The following is a 14,690-nucleotide window of genomic DNA, read 5'->3' on the forward strand; positions in this document are numbered from 1 at the left end:
ATTTGTGAATAATGAATACGTTAAAACCATCAAAACTGATTTCCAAATAGCATATTAAGCGATAAGCTTACATAGAAAACAATAATATAAGTTTTTGGTCGTTAAAGTTCAAATACAGATAAATACAGATTTTTTCATGAGGCCGATACAGATTTTTTAAAAAACCATCTGACAACCCTGATTCGCACAGTGTTCGCCCTTCAGTGGTATTTGTGCATTCGCAGAACAACGCCTCGTCTAGCCGCTTGCTTTTGAAAATTTCACATCAAAACTGATTAGCACCAGTCAGCCAGTCAGCCGCAGCAAAAAACTCGACCAGAGGGCCAGCCAAGCTCTATCGTGTGTGGCGTGTGTTCGTTTCTAGAAAAAGGTATCACGACGGTTTTGAATCATACGTCCCCGTATTCCGCGAATCTTTGGTGCCCGTTCGGTTTTCGTTGCGGATGCTGGAGGATCTGGGTGCGACCAGCAAGCTGTTATATCAAAGGTGTTGTCTTCCGGTGGAAAATTTTGACTCGCGAAACCCCCGACTTGGTGTAGAAGCACGCAAGGGAAAAAATTATCGATCGATTTCACCTCTGCTGTTAGGTCTTGCGAGATATGGCTCGCTAGCTGATGGGGCATCGCCTTCTTCGATGCAAATTCTGTTCGAGCAGGGGCCTGAAATTCCTGCAAAAATAGTGCATTAGAATTCCGGAAGGAATAACGATTTTTAAGGATAAAGTTGGTTCTATTGGTAGGTGAAGAGCGAAAATTATTTTAAAAGCGCTTGAATGGGCGGTTCTGATTTCTCAAGTGCTTCTGCAGTTGTGTAAAGGAAAAGGCAAAAGAAAACTGCATAGTGGTGGTTATTTCATTTATGTAGAAAGTGAAGCTACAGTAGGGATTTTTTTTAAATATTCTGCCGAATGTTAGTCATCTACGAAATTGTGTAGATAAAAATACACATTGCACCTCAACAGACCAAGGAATTCGTCACTTGTCACCCTGACATTAAATTCGGTGTGTTGCGGCCGAAGCAAGTATTCTGTCCGGTGAATTGTTGCATCTAGAGGTATGTGCTTGATATCCCCACGTATCCCTTAGTAATTTTTCATCAAATTGGTTTTAAATTTTCTAACGTAGGTATACTATTTTATTCCAAAACATATTCTAGCATACCCAAAAGTGCCCTAAATACAAGCATTTATTTTTCTCTTTAGTCGTGTAGAAATCATGTGATCTTTTTTGCTTGTTTGCACTTTGTAAGCTCTGTGAGTCAAACAGCTAATTGTAATTGTGCAATTGTGCTTTATTGATTTAACGTCAGCCCATCGATATAAAATCATAGTTAGGGTCAAGGAACAGCTAAAAAAATTTGTAGAAATTTATATAAGAAAACGAAAATCTCATAATAAATACTTCTAGTGGATTGAGACTGCTTTTTGTTGAAAATAATGAAAGCGATTTAGGACTTATGCTGCTTACAATTCTTAGAGCGGATTGAAACTTCTGCTCGACGAAAACCAAGCGGATTGAGACTTCAGCACATTTCACAAGGATTAGGCTTCTGATTTTTTTTAAATGATACACGTGAATGAGATCTTGTTTGTATTGAGACTTTTGCTTGTTTGAAATGAGGAAACCTCCTACTTGTAAGTAATTTTCTACAGCGGATTTCTGCTTGTTAAAATTGATGAAAGTGGTTCTCCTTTTTGAAAATCGAGGAAGAGGATTTCTGATTGTTTAAAAATGTGAAAGGAGACTCAGACTTCTTTTATGGTGAAATATGTACAGACCCCGTTCTTTTTTGACAACATTCGATTTAGGCAACATTCGATTTTGGCAATATCCGATTTTGGCAAATGTGCCAAATCGAACGGTTTTTAGAAACAACATTTCCTTTTAGTTTTCGTTTTAACGAGACCAATTTAATTGAGACAAACACCATAAAACGTTTTTATGTTCTAAAATGGTGATAAATAGCAACAATAAAAAACCAAAGATTTTTAAAGTGATTTTTTATGACAAAAAAAAACAAGTAAAAAATGATGAAGAATGACAAAAACAGCAAATATGGAAAAAGAAAACAAACATTAAAACAAATCAGGAAATGTGCAAAATGCATCAAAAACATGAAGGAAAAATTTAAAATGACTACAAATGGTCGGAAATTGACTACAAATAACGTTTTTGATAAAATTTTGTAAAAATAACCGAAAAACAAAATGATAAACCGTTCGATTTCGGCAACACAAAATGTACGGGCGTGTTGCCAAAATCGAATGGGATCGGTACTGTGAAATAGGACTATTAAGCGTTTTCTGAAATACTTCAAATGGATGGAGACTTCTGCTTGGCAAAAAATGGCTAAATTGAAACTCGAAAACACTGAGATTCCTAGCTATGAAAACATTTTATAAGCGAATTGAGAGTTTTCACTGTGGGGAAAGCTATAATAAATTGAGACTTTTGCTTGTTGAATATAAAGAAAGTTGTTTGAGACTTCGGCTTAACGAAAATGATGAAAAGGATTCAGGCTTTTCTTGTGGCAAAACTAGTACAGTTAAATTAGACTTCTGTTTGGCAGGAAACCATTAAATTTGATTGAGTTTTCTACTTTTTGAGAAGGTTTAAAACCACTGAGATTCCTAGCAAGAGGAATATCTTTAGAGCAAATTTAGAGTTATATTATTGGGGAAATAATAGAAAAATTAATGGTTGATTCCTTTGATTAAACAAAGGGAAATTTCTTTGTCCAAAAATTTTCGAGACGTGTAGACTTTTTTTCGGAATAAAAATTAGTACAGTGGATTGAGACATCTGCTTGACAGAAAACTGTTACAGTGGACTGAGTCTGCTGCTTGTAGAAAATGACAAAAACACACAGAGTAGCTAGGAGAATTTTTTTAAGAGAAATGTAAGAGACATACTAGGTTGAAAAGATGAAAATGGATCGAGACTTCTGTTTGTTGGATATACTCCTAAAACGGTGTAACCGGTGGAGTATAAAATAAAAAATGTAAATGTTTATACATAAAACTGAATAAAGAAACTAAACTAAACTAAATAAAGCTGATTGAGACTCCTGCTTTTCGGACATGATGAGAAAGGATTCAGACTTTAGTACAGTGGATTGAGATTTCTACTTGACCGAAACTGTTACAAGTGGATAGAGTCTTCTGTTTGTTGAAATTTGCAGAACATACTGATATAGTAGATTTTTTGAGCAAATTGAGAGTTCTACTAGTAGAAAAAGATGAAAATTGATCGGACTTCTGCTTGTTAAATACAAAGAAAGCTGTTTAAGACTCCAGCTTGTTGAAAATGATGAGAAAGAACTCATACTTGTCTTGTGAAGATGTTTGTACAGTGGATCGAGATTTATTTTCTGCAGGCAACTGTAACAGTGGATTGAGTCTGATGCTTGTTGAAAATGACAAAAACAGACTGAGGTTCCTAGCTTGGATAATATTATAACAGCAAAAACTCCTTATTAGTCGTTAAAGATGAAAATGGATCGAGACTTCTGCTGAAGAATGACGATTTCCAGATTGCTGATTGTCGAAAATTACGGAAGGGAATTCCGACTTCCCTTCCGAAAAAATAGTACCGTGGAATAAGACTTTAGCTTTTTTGTAAATTCTGAAAATCGATTGAGACTTCTGCTTGGTAGAAAACTGTTCAAGTGGATTGAGTCTTGAACTTGTTGAAAATGACAAAAACATATTAAGTTTTAAAGGTATTAAGAATTCTGCTCTGTTTCAGAAGATTTAAACTACTTCTGCTGAAAATACTCGAAGTAAATTGACACTAGAGTCTTATCATGACAATTATCTATAGTCGATAAACCATGGTCTCATAAAAATAATAATTTATTGAGGTCGATACAGGCTTCGCGCAATCGCTCGAAGCAGCGCTGCCGACAGAGGGCGAACTTGACGAAGCCCCTCTCGAGGACTGTTGGGATACCATCAAGATAGCCATCAACAGCGTTGCGGAGATCGTCATTGGGCATGTGGAACGAACTCGACGGAATGACTGTTTCGACGAGGAGTGTAGAAGGGTAATGGATGATGAGAACGCCGCGTGGGTGGCAGAAGTGGAAAGAAGCAGCAGCAGAAGTGGCAGCGAGTCCGAATTTTCCAGGAAAAAAGCGTCTCCTGGAAAAGGAAGAGCTGAAGCAACTGCATCCTTTCCAAGAAAAACGAAAGTTGTATCAGAAACTCAATGCATATGGCAAAGGCTTCGTGCCGCAAGCCGAAATGTGCCGGGATAAAGACGAAGGTATCCTGACGGACAATCGCGAGGTGATCAAAAAGTGGAAGCAGCACTTCGTTGAACACCTTAACAATGCACATGCACGAAACTAAGACGATGTGGGGTGGTTCATCGCCGGCGTAGCCAACGATGAAGTTAAGAAATTCTCAACGATGAGTCGTTGAAATTCATCAGCCAGGCTTCATGAAGTGACGGTCACCGGAGACCAGATATTCACATAACGGCAAATCCTCCAAAAATACCGTGAAACAAAGTCCCTACGCACCATCTATTCATCGACTTAAAAGCCGCATTGATATAGTCGGCAGATCATCTGCGGCGGTGGAGGAGATCTACCGCAAACTGAAACGCGAAGCAGGAAGGATTGGGTTAATGATTAATACGTCCAAGATGAAGTAAATGATGACCTGCGGATCCGAGACCGATCGAACCCGCTTGTCCAGTAATAACAAGGTCACGATCGACGGCTATAAGTTGGAGATAGTCGAGAATTTATCTATCTCACAGCCGTGAGATCCGGCGACGAATGATCAGCGAAAGTCGTGCCTACTATGGACTCCACAAGCAACTGCGGTCGAGAAGACTTAGCCCTCGCACAAAATGTAACCTGTACTTAACGCTCATTAGACCGGTTGTTCTCTCTCTACGGGCACGAGACATGGATATTACTCGAGGAGGACCTGCGTACACTTAGAGTATTCAAGCGACAAGTGTTAAAAACCATCTTTGGCGAAGAATGAACCACGAACTTGTGCAACTCTACGGTGAATACGGCGAATACGCTAAGCAGGACATGTTGTTGTGAATGCCGGACGACTGTCCTGCAAAACAGGTGTTCGCTACCAATCCGGTAGCTAGGTGGTTAGACCAAGTGGAGCGTGATCTGGCGAATGTGCGATGTCCGAGAAATTGGAGAGTGATTGCCATGAACCGAGTGAATTTTAGGAATTATGTTCATCAAGTTATGTAGTGATTCGGAAAACTACGTAAATAAATAAATGAAATTATTGAAAAATCATGATTAGAGCTTTCATATTTGCAGATTTTTAGTCTTGTTTAAATAAGTATTGACAGATTTTTTCTGTCTAAATCATCAATTGTCGTCTTGTAATAAATTAAAATGGAACAACACTACTCTATGCTCTAATTAGCTTCGGGTAACGTTTTTCTCCAAATTAATGTGAATGTGTGAGCAAACAAGGAAGAGCGTCAATACAACTAGGAGGTAGTTATCAATAATGGCATTATAGTGTGGTTTAGTATTTTACTTTCATCTAAGTTAGCCTCCAGAGTAGCCGCAAACTGCTGCAAGATGAACCCACAAAATCACTTTCCGTGTGTAAACTCTTGACCAAACCAACGAAAAAAAAAAAACAACAATAATAAAATAAGATCAACCGCTATCAACCGAAATGAATCGCAATGTGCAATTCGGCAGGTTGAGGAATTTATGCGGTTATGTAGGAATTTCATGTAGATCGAAGCGTGACCGAAAAACAAACTTTCATTCGCTGCTGCTTTCCGTATAGGTAGACGAGAGCAGGCATACCTGGTATACAACACAAGCAACGCATTACTCCAGTGACGACTTTTTTGTGTCTGTGCTTTTACGAAGATCGGCCCAGTTGACCGCTGACTGGGGCTGTGATTTTTTTTTGGAGAAACGAGTTGCAACAAACCGCAGAAATTGGCCCTCTCTTCTTGGCCGAAAATTTTGGCAAACTTTCGGCTGCGAACAACAGATGAGTTCAAACTCGATGCGATTTTTTTCTTCAATAAACTTTCATGTTGAACACTTCTAGCTTTTGTTTAAATTGCTACCAAATACATTGAATAAATTTATTGTTGCCAATCACATTGGATTTAATGTTTTTTTCAAGGGGTCAATATGTTTCAATTCAGATTTTGAAGTTGCTTGAATTTGAAGTTGCTGTTTTAACTCCGAACAATCTCATTGGGTGATCGTTTTCTTTGTGTGGGTCTTTCGTCTTACTGTTGAAAGTCTTACTAAATAAAATGTTATCTTATATAAGCCATTTAGTAGTTTTAGACATCGTAAGTTTTCTTTAATCGGCTTTGCAACAAAGTTTAACCAACTCATCACTAGTCATTCGACATTCGCAAAAAATCATCTTATTTAGAATGTATATACAGAAATAAATTATGAACAATTTAAGACGAACGAACTTTAGGAGTTTATATTTCTGACTTCCATTCTCCCTTTTCGTCCCAGTAAAAGCGGTTGATTTCATCTGAAATGTTTTATCAAACTTTTTCCAAAGAAAATGTTTATTTAAAATTCAATTTTCCTACAGTAAGATTTAAAGTAAAACGAAATAGAACATTTCACATTAAATATTTTAAATACTGTTTTTCATTCAAAGAAACCCATAGATGATGGTACGTATTTCATGTTCGTACACCTTTAAGAAATTCATCTGGCCTCGGTATAAACCAATTCAAAAGCTCAACATTGACGGAGCAAACTATATGTTTGTTTGAGCAGAATTGGGAAGGAAAAAGTCATCGAGGGTAACACCACTTATGATGTGTGAAACGAAAACACTTCACTTAGAACGTATTGACTCGTGTCGTAGAGAATGTGACCTCGTCGATCAAAATATTTACATATCAAATTTCTGTTAAAGTGAAGCGGTCTAGTTGATTTCTTGGAGTGTATTTTATTGATACTTGCTTTCAAAAAATTTCAGTTTTTTTATATATAGACTAGCTGACCCGGTGTGCGTTGCAACACCTTCCGAAAATAAATGATTTTTCAAGAAGTTATTTAAATTTGTTTTTTTTTGTAGGTATCATAAGTGCTCGGTTTATGCCAAAAACTTGTATGGAATCCCCCCTTTCCGCTTTCTATCCGCAAATGGTGGAAGGAGGTAGGGATCCCATTTTTTCGTAATCAAAAACTCTCATATCAAATTTGGTTATATTGGTTGATAAGTTTCAAGCAATACATCAACATTTATATGGAACCACCTCCGTCCCTCCCTCCCCACACTGCAAGGCAGACGGGTCTGTACAATTCCATAGAAACATATCTTGTACTCAATGTCAAATTTTATTTTTTTTACTTGATTACTTCTATACCAAGAAAATTATGTTGGACCCCCTCCCCATTTCCAATGTATTCAAAAAAGAAAAAAGAATGGAGAAAAGATGGTGTTTCAAATTATCATGAACCATTTCTTATACCCAAATGATTTCCCATGTCACATTTGGTTCCATTTGTTTGATAAGTTCTTGGTTTATGCAAAACAATTTAATGTGAGCTCCCTTCTTCCCTAACTTTATCCCCAGTTGAAGGAGAAAGGAGTCTCGAAGAGGCATATAACCATTTATCGTATCCAAATGCCCCCCATGTCAAATTTGTTTCCATTTGCTCGATTAGTTCTCGAGTTATGCGAAAACAATTCAACGGAGCCCCCTTCTCTCCTTCCTATCACCCCACTGAAAGGAGGTAGTAATATCAAATATTCAAATACGCTACCAAGCGAAATTTGGTTCCATATGCTGGATAAGTTCTCGAGTGATGTAAAAAATTGTATAAGTGCACCCTCTCACCATAAAATTCCACCAGAGGAAGGACAAAGGGTTCTCAAAATATCATAGAGACATTACTCGTATTCAAATACCTTCTCATGCCAAATTTATATCTATATGCTTTATAAGTTTTCCAATTATGCTGGAAAATGTAAAGGAGCCCCCTCCCCCCTTTTTATCTCTCCACCAAAAGGAAAGTAGGGAATCAAATATTCATAGCACCCTTTCTCGTACCCGAATATGTACTCCTCAAAGACAAATTTTATTTCATTTGGTTAAATAGTTCTCAAGTTATGCAATAAAAAATGTACAGAAGCCCCTTCCCTCCCTGCCTTTATCTCCGCTGAAAAAAGGAAGATTAAAAAATAACCATAGAAACATTTCTTGTGTTCCAATACCTTCCCATGCCAAGTTTGGTTCCAATATCTTGATTAGTTCTCGAGTTATGTGAAAAAATGTAAAGTAGCACCACTCCTTCCTTCCAATCTCCCCACTGACAGGAGGGAGAGGTACCTTATATTCGTAAAAACATTCCTCGTATCCAAACACAACTTCATGCCAAATTTGATACCATTTGATTGATTGGTTATCGAGTTATGCAAACAATTGTCCTTTGTTTGGGAGGCCCCTCGCCCCCTTGATGAGAGAGGCAGGGGTCTCAAACCATAAAAGGAACCTTCTCCTGCCTCCAATACCCCCACCTGTCAAGTTTCACGCAAATCGGCTCAGTAGTTTCCAAGTCTATAGGGAACAGACAGACAAACAGAAATCCATTTTTATATACAAAGAAGATACTGGTAGGAATGTCTTCGAAAACAGTCAATACACTACTGGTTAATTTTGTTACAAAATATAAATAAAATTTTATTTGGAATTTCCAAAAAAAAGACTACCCTGAAGAAATTGTTGACTAATTGCTTTGTGTCTTACAGGAAAGACATTTCAGTTTTACACAAAGCGCCATAGGAAAATAGTATTTTTTTAATTACCCCCGCCGTTGCCCTCCAAATAAATTCACCTGCTATCTCACGAAAACGGGAAAACCCCATCTAAAAATAAAACTTCCTACCTAGTACTATTTCTCCTATGAAGCTTTTTTCCCAACCTTCCTCACTATGATCAGTGCCAACATTCTTTGAAGAGGGATAGTCCCAACGACTTTTTTTTATCTATATATGTATGTAGATATATAAAAGGGTTTCATCTAAGAGGTTGTATAGATTAAATGTTTTCTGCGACTGATTTTGGATGTTCGCCGTCTCTACAGGCATAGGTGTGATCTTGTCTGACATTTATCTAGCATCAATCTTGCTCTTCTACTTTTTCAACAGGTGTTCAATAATTCATAGCTGCGAAAATGGAAAGTTCAATTATTGCTAGTTAAATTTTTGAGGTCACCGATATTTTAGTGAAAATCTAACTCACTCTTCAATGTTGTTTCGTGATCTTGTTTAAACCTTTTGACTTTTTCATAGTAGGTATTCCTTGTACTAGGTATCAGCATGCATAATTTTATCTCCCGATTGCGGTTACTGCTACCAGTTGCCCAGCAAGATAATGGCTGAACTTTAAGCCAGGAGGAAACACCATGCCGGTCGGGCGTGTTTCGGAATTCGAAATATTCATACATGTGATAAAGCGTGATTTTTCTCGCGCTCACTCCTTTCCCTCTGCGAAGCGCTTCTCCCAGACCAAATGATACGAGAAGGCGGGAGCGTCAAATGGTGCAAAAATGTTTATTTTTTTTGCCTCCCAACCAGGCGCCTGGTAATTGGTTTGGTTCATGTCTCGGCGGGAGTAAAATGTAAGCGCAGAAGAAGGAGATATATTTAGTGATACACTCACACCACATAACTGATCCGGCTAGTAGCGCTGAATAAGCACTTGACGCAAATGAAACGGTCCCATATGGGATATTTTGATCGTTTTCATGAGGTTTAATTGTTTCCTGAAACAGACAAATAAAGTGTTCGGAAGAAAAAATAGAAAAAAAAATAAAGGTACATTTATTTACTGGTAAACTGTCAACTTAAATTTTCCAGGAAAAAAGTGGAAAAATTCCTAATCTTCAAAAGATTTCAAGACCTTTTCTTTAAGATACGAGGCAAAATTCGTGTGTTATAATAAAAACCAAATTCGCAAGTTTTCAATGCTAAATCTTCAATTTACACCCAAAGAAGAGGTTGCAAAAATCCAATGCCTGTTTAGCCAATCTCTGTGCCGAAAATGCGCTGAGAAGTGTACACACAAAACTTTCGGGGCTCCACTTAGCAAAATTTCGCTGTTACTTCCCGTTAGCAAAAATATTTTTTTACTGTTGAGTTAGCAAAAAGCTAAATTTACTTGATTTTAGTAATAAAAAAAGTCATTTTACTTGATTTTAGTAAAACGAAGGTTTTTCAGCCGCTTTGTTCACAGACACCAGCCGCCGCGCCAGTAGGGAGAAAAATAAAAAGCTGTCGCGATTAAGTGCGGTTCCGGATGTTCGTTGCTGATGGTTCTTGTGGTGGCAAACTCCACAACGAAATGGTAGCTGAATCGACACCGGATGCTTACAGGGTAAGGTCTGATCTTAAAGTGTTCAGATTCTATAATTTCTCAATTTCTAATTTTTGTGTTTGTTTTTTTTTTTCTACCAGGATAAAACCGCAACATGAAGCGCGCCACAGGCCGGTAATGAAGAAGGACCACAACTGGAAATTCAACAAGCTGCATCCGGCAAACACCCCGGTGCTTTCTTTGACGAAGGTGGCATGGCATTTCGCTCGCCAGTAGGTGCGTTCCCAGAATAGGAAAAATGTGAAAAAAATATAAAAAATGTGAAAAATAAATTATAAGTGAATGAAATTTGTGTATTTTATTCAATATTCAAACATTCCCCTGATTCTCCAGAGAAAAAATAAAGAAACATGAAATTACGGATCCGGGCAATCTTTTTCTCCGGTTTTTGCTAGAAATTTGAGTAAAAACTGCGGCGGCTAACTTTTGTACTCGTTTGCTAAAATTTTAGTTAAAAAATATTGCTAAATTGATTGCTAAGTTTCTAGCTGGTCAAATTTGAGCAAAATTTTGCTAATTTCCGGCCTCGAAAATTTTGTGTGTACTGTACCAAAGATGATATTATTGGAAAAGCCTACTTGCATAAAGAGTCGAGCTCACAAGCAAAATGATGCATGAACACTACATTCGAGCGAAACAAGAAAAACACTTTATGGGATATTCATCCTATTGGATAAATCTTCCCAAAAAAAAAATAGTAAGAATCGAACTCACTGCAACACCTAATCTCGGTTTGCCAGTCCAATATCTTACCCAGTGGCCCATCTGAGTCAGTTAGTAAAAGTAAGTTCATTGTCATAGTCTGCCAATGTCGATTACAAAAAACGCACTGCATTGGCCGTCTGCCGTTTGACCGGTGTTTTTTTCATCCTCCTTTGTTTTTGATGGGAAAGGGATGAGATGAGAAACTATTTTTTATTGCCGGCCGGTTTATATATACACACGCACAGCTCATCTTGGCTTGTGGCTTTTTGCTGTCGCGTCGGTAGGAAACAAAGATTTTTTTCTAATGCTGGTTTACATATACACACAGCGCTTGAAAATATCCTCGCTGGATGATTGTATCCATCCTACTTTGTCTTGTGTTAAGATATGGGATATATTTTATTTGGTTTCTTTCAGACATATGCAATGCGTTTGCGCTGGGAGGACAATGCCAGTTATTAGAAATCTTGTTGATGCCAATCCGGCATAGAATCTTTAACCGATAATTCCACCTCCAAGGAAGTTCATTATTGGAGTATAGTCTGATTTGTGGGTGTATCAATGTCAGATCATGAAGATTTCACTACCAAGTGTTTCAGAAATTGATACCAAAATCTTTAAGTTTGTGTGCCCAATCTTCCCAACAACATTTTACAGATATCATTGCCGAATCTAGCAGATGTCTGGCCTATCTACCAAATACCAATGCCATATCTATAACAAATCGGTACCTAATCTTCTATGTACCCAGCATTGAGCATTGAAAGTTTACAAAATGCTGAATAGAAAGTACACGAGAGAAGTTAAAATGAGTCCCCTGGCTTGTTTAAGTAGGGTGGTCCAAAAATAGGATTATGTTTTCGATTCAAAACCTTGGGAACTGAAATCGTTCCTTGGCCTGCTAGATGGCCCCAGTATTGTAACTTCAAACGAAAATCTGGTTTGATACCGAAAAATGTTTCGTACTGCTTTAAAAATGCAAACAATTTAGAAAAGGTTTCAGAACTTTTTTCAAAATATTTACAAAATGCATAAAGGGTGATACGGTCAAAATTTGGTCAAGGGAAAACGCGTGTAGATCGGTGAAATCGTTTATTTAAAAAATCATATTGAATTTCTTTTTCTAGTTTAATCAGTATAAAATACAGGAAAAATATTCAGTTAGGCTTCCGCTTTTCCAAATCCGAATTGCCGGGCCTTACGCTTAACCCTTGCATCAGATTTTGTACAGCCACCTTGTTCACCTTCTTTGCCGCAGAAAGCCAGTTTGCCTTGAACTGCTGCTCGGTCTTAGCAGTTTTTTTGGTCTTCTTTAGGTTTCGCTTGACAATAGCCCAGTATTTCTCAATTGGGCGGAGCTCTGGCGTGTTGGGAGGGTTCTTGTCCTTGGGAACACCCTGCACGTTGTTGGCGGCGTACCACCCCATGGCCTTTTTACCGTAATGGCAAGATGCCAAATCCGGCCAAAACAGTACGGAACAACCGTGTTTCTTCAGGAAAGGCAGCAGACGTTTATTCAAACACTCTTTCACGTAAATTTCTTGGTTGACAGTCCCGGAAGCTATGAAAATGCTGCTTTTCAAGCCACAGGTACAGATGGCTTGCCAAACCAGATATTTCTTCGCGAACTTTGACAGTTTCATGTGCTTGAAAATATCTGCTACCTATCCCCTTCCTTTTGCCGTATAAAACTCCTGTCCCGGAAGCTGCTTGTAGTCGGCTTTGACGTAGGTTTCGTCGTCCATTACCACGCAGTCAAACTTCGTCAGCATCGTCGTGTACAGCCTCCGGGATCGCGCTTTGGCCGTCGTATTTTGTTTATCATCGCGATTTGGAGTCACTACCTTCTTGTAAGTCGATAGTCCGGCTCGTTTTTTGGCTCGATGCACGGTTGTAGACGATACACCCAGCTTATTTGCGGCATCTCGGAGAGAAAGGTTTGGATTTCGCTTGAAACTACCGGCAACTCTCTTTGTCGTCTCAGCGGCTTCCGGTTTTCTATATCCCCCGATCCAGACTCCCTGGCTGTCGACAAACGTTCCCCAAACACTTTAATTACATTTGTAACGGTTGATTTGGCAACTTCTAGCGATTTAGCCAGCTTTGCGTACGAGTAGCTCGGATTTTCGCGATGCGCGAGCAAAATGGATACATCCATACCTCATTCAAAGAAACCAATACGTGAAGTTAGGGAACGTCAGGTCCGATACTTCCTTGATTAACAGTGGTGTACCACAAGGGAGTCATTTGGCCCCCCTTCTTTTCATCACTGTTATGATTGAGTTTCCCGAATTATCAATATGGGTGTGCTGTTTTTTTCATCTCTCGGCTTGCATTTCAAAAACTTTTGAATCACTGCACGAAACACCGTGAAATGATTACCACTAATAGAGGGCGTATATGTTAAAAAACTACTGTAAATGATTTTTAGCAGCGGTCACTTTCGCTGCCGCTGCAACCCAATAAGTGATTCCGGATACTAACTAAACGAAGCCTTAGATTCGCTCAAAAATCATAGAAAATCACTCGACGTATGGTTTCTGCAAGATTTGGTTAGTGGAAGGTATTATTCGCCGTATATGCTTTCCTCGATATCGCTCAAAGAAGGACGCAGTAGTTTGCCCAGCGTGATGCCGTTCCAGGATTTTTTTTAAATCGCAAATTATCTTCTTTAATATATCAACGCGCTAAAGCTATCGACGCCGAGTCCTCAAAATATCAGCACAAACACTAGAAAAAATAATGATAAATTTCACGGATCTCAATGCCAAATCATGAGAGTTTCAGTTTCAAATAGTTCAGAAATGTTTACCAAAATATTCTTGATCTTTTAACTTTTGCTGCTAAAACTTCCAAATCACATCTTAAAGATATCATTGCCGTTTCTCTAACACATATCAAATGCCTTTTTTCCAATATACTTACTGATTTAAAAAAATCCAAACGTGACAGTCAAAAATTCAAAATATGAATGCTGAACCTTCGAAAATTCATGATCTCAATGCCAGATTTACAAAACTCCAAAGCCTCAGACTTAAGACTAAAGAATTGAGACCTGAGGCCTGGGACACAAGACTTGGAACACAAGACCTGAATCACAAGACCTACATGAGACCTGTGTAGCGTTATAATTAGGAATTAGTGGATGTTTAATTTTGAGTTTGATTGGGTTCATTTGAGTCAAAATTCAGTGTTAAGATTTAATAGTGTGGAATGTCAAACACGCACAAATAGAGAAGTAAACAAAAGCAAAATAACATCGTGGCCCGAAAAGGTGCTAAATTGTGAGGTACAATTCGTTTTTGCTTCCATCCATTCTTTCGTGCCATCCGTTCATCCAAAAGCTGATTACAGGTGAACGAAAAAAAGTCGGTTAGCACAAATCGGACGTTAATACTTTCCAACTCCTAGGCAACGATAGAGTTGAAGGCGACAATATCCTGCCACAACGGTTCATGGCCCATCCGAACAAAGCGGAAGGTAGAACCACACACAAAATTTCTGAGGCCGGAATTTAGCAAAATTTTGCTCAAATTTGACCAGCTAAATACTTAGCAATCAAATTAGCATTTTTTTTTTACTAAAATTTTAGCAAAATAGTCAAAAGTGTC

The 14,690-nt window shown here is 38.2% G+C and overlaps 1 protein-coding gene across 2 annotated transcripts in view; it reads left to right on the top strand.

The window, feature by feature from the left end:
* Positions 1–246: 246 nt before the first annotated feature.
* The window catches only part of LOC129747936 (beta-1,4-mannosyltransferase egh), an 81,009-nt gene continuing 66,565 nt past the window's right edge, over positions 247–14,690 (top strand). For both annotated transcript variants that reach the window (XM_055742373.1, XM_055742366.1), the window contains exon 1: positions 247–1,054. The gene's annotated coding sequence lies outside the window, so the exon portion shown is untranslated. The remainder of the gene's footprint in view (positions 1,055–14,690) is intronic.

This window comes from Uranotaenia lowii, chromosome 1 (assembly GCF_029784155.1).
Source record: "Uranotaenia lowii strain MFRU-FL chromosome 1, ASM2978415v1, whole genome shotgun sequence".
Classification (NCBI taxonomy): Eukaryota; Metazoa; Arthropoda; class Insecta; order Diptera; family Culicidae; genus Uranotaenia; species Uranotaenia lowii.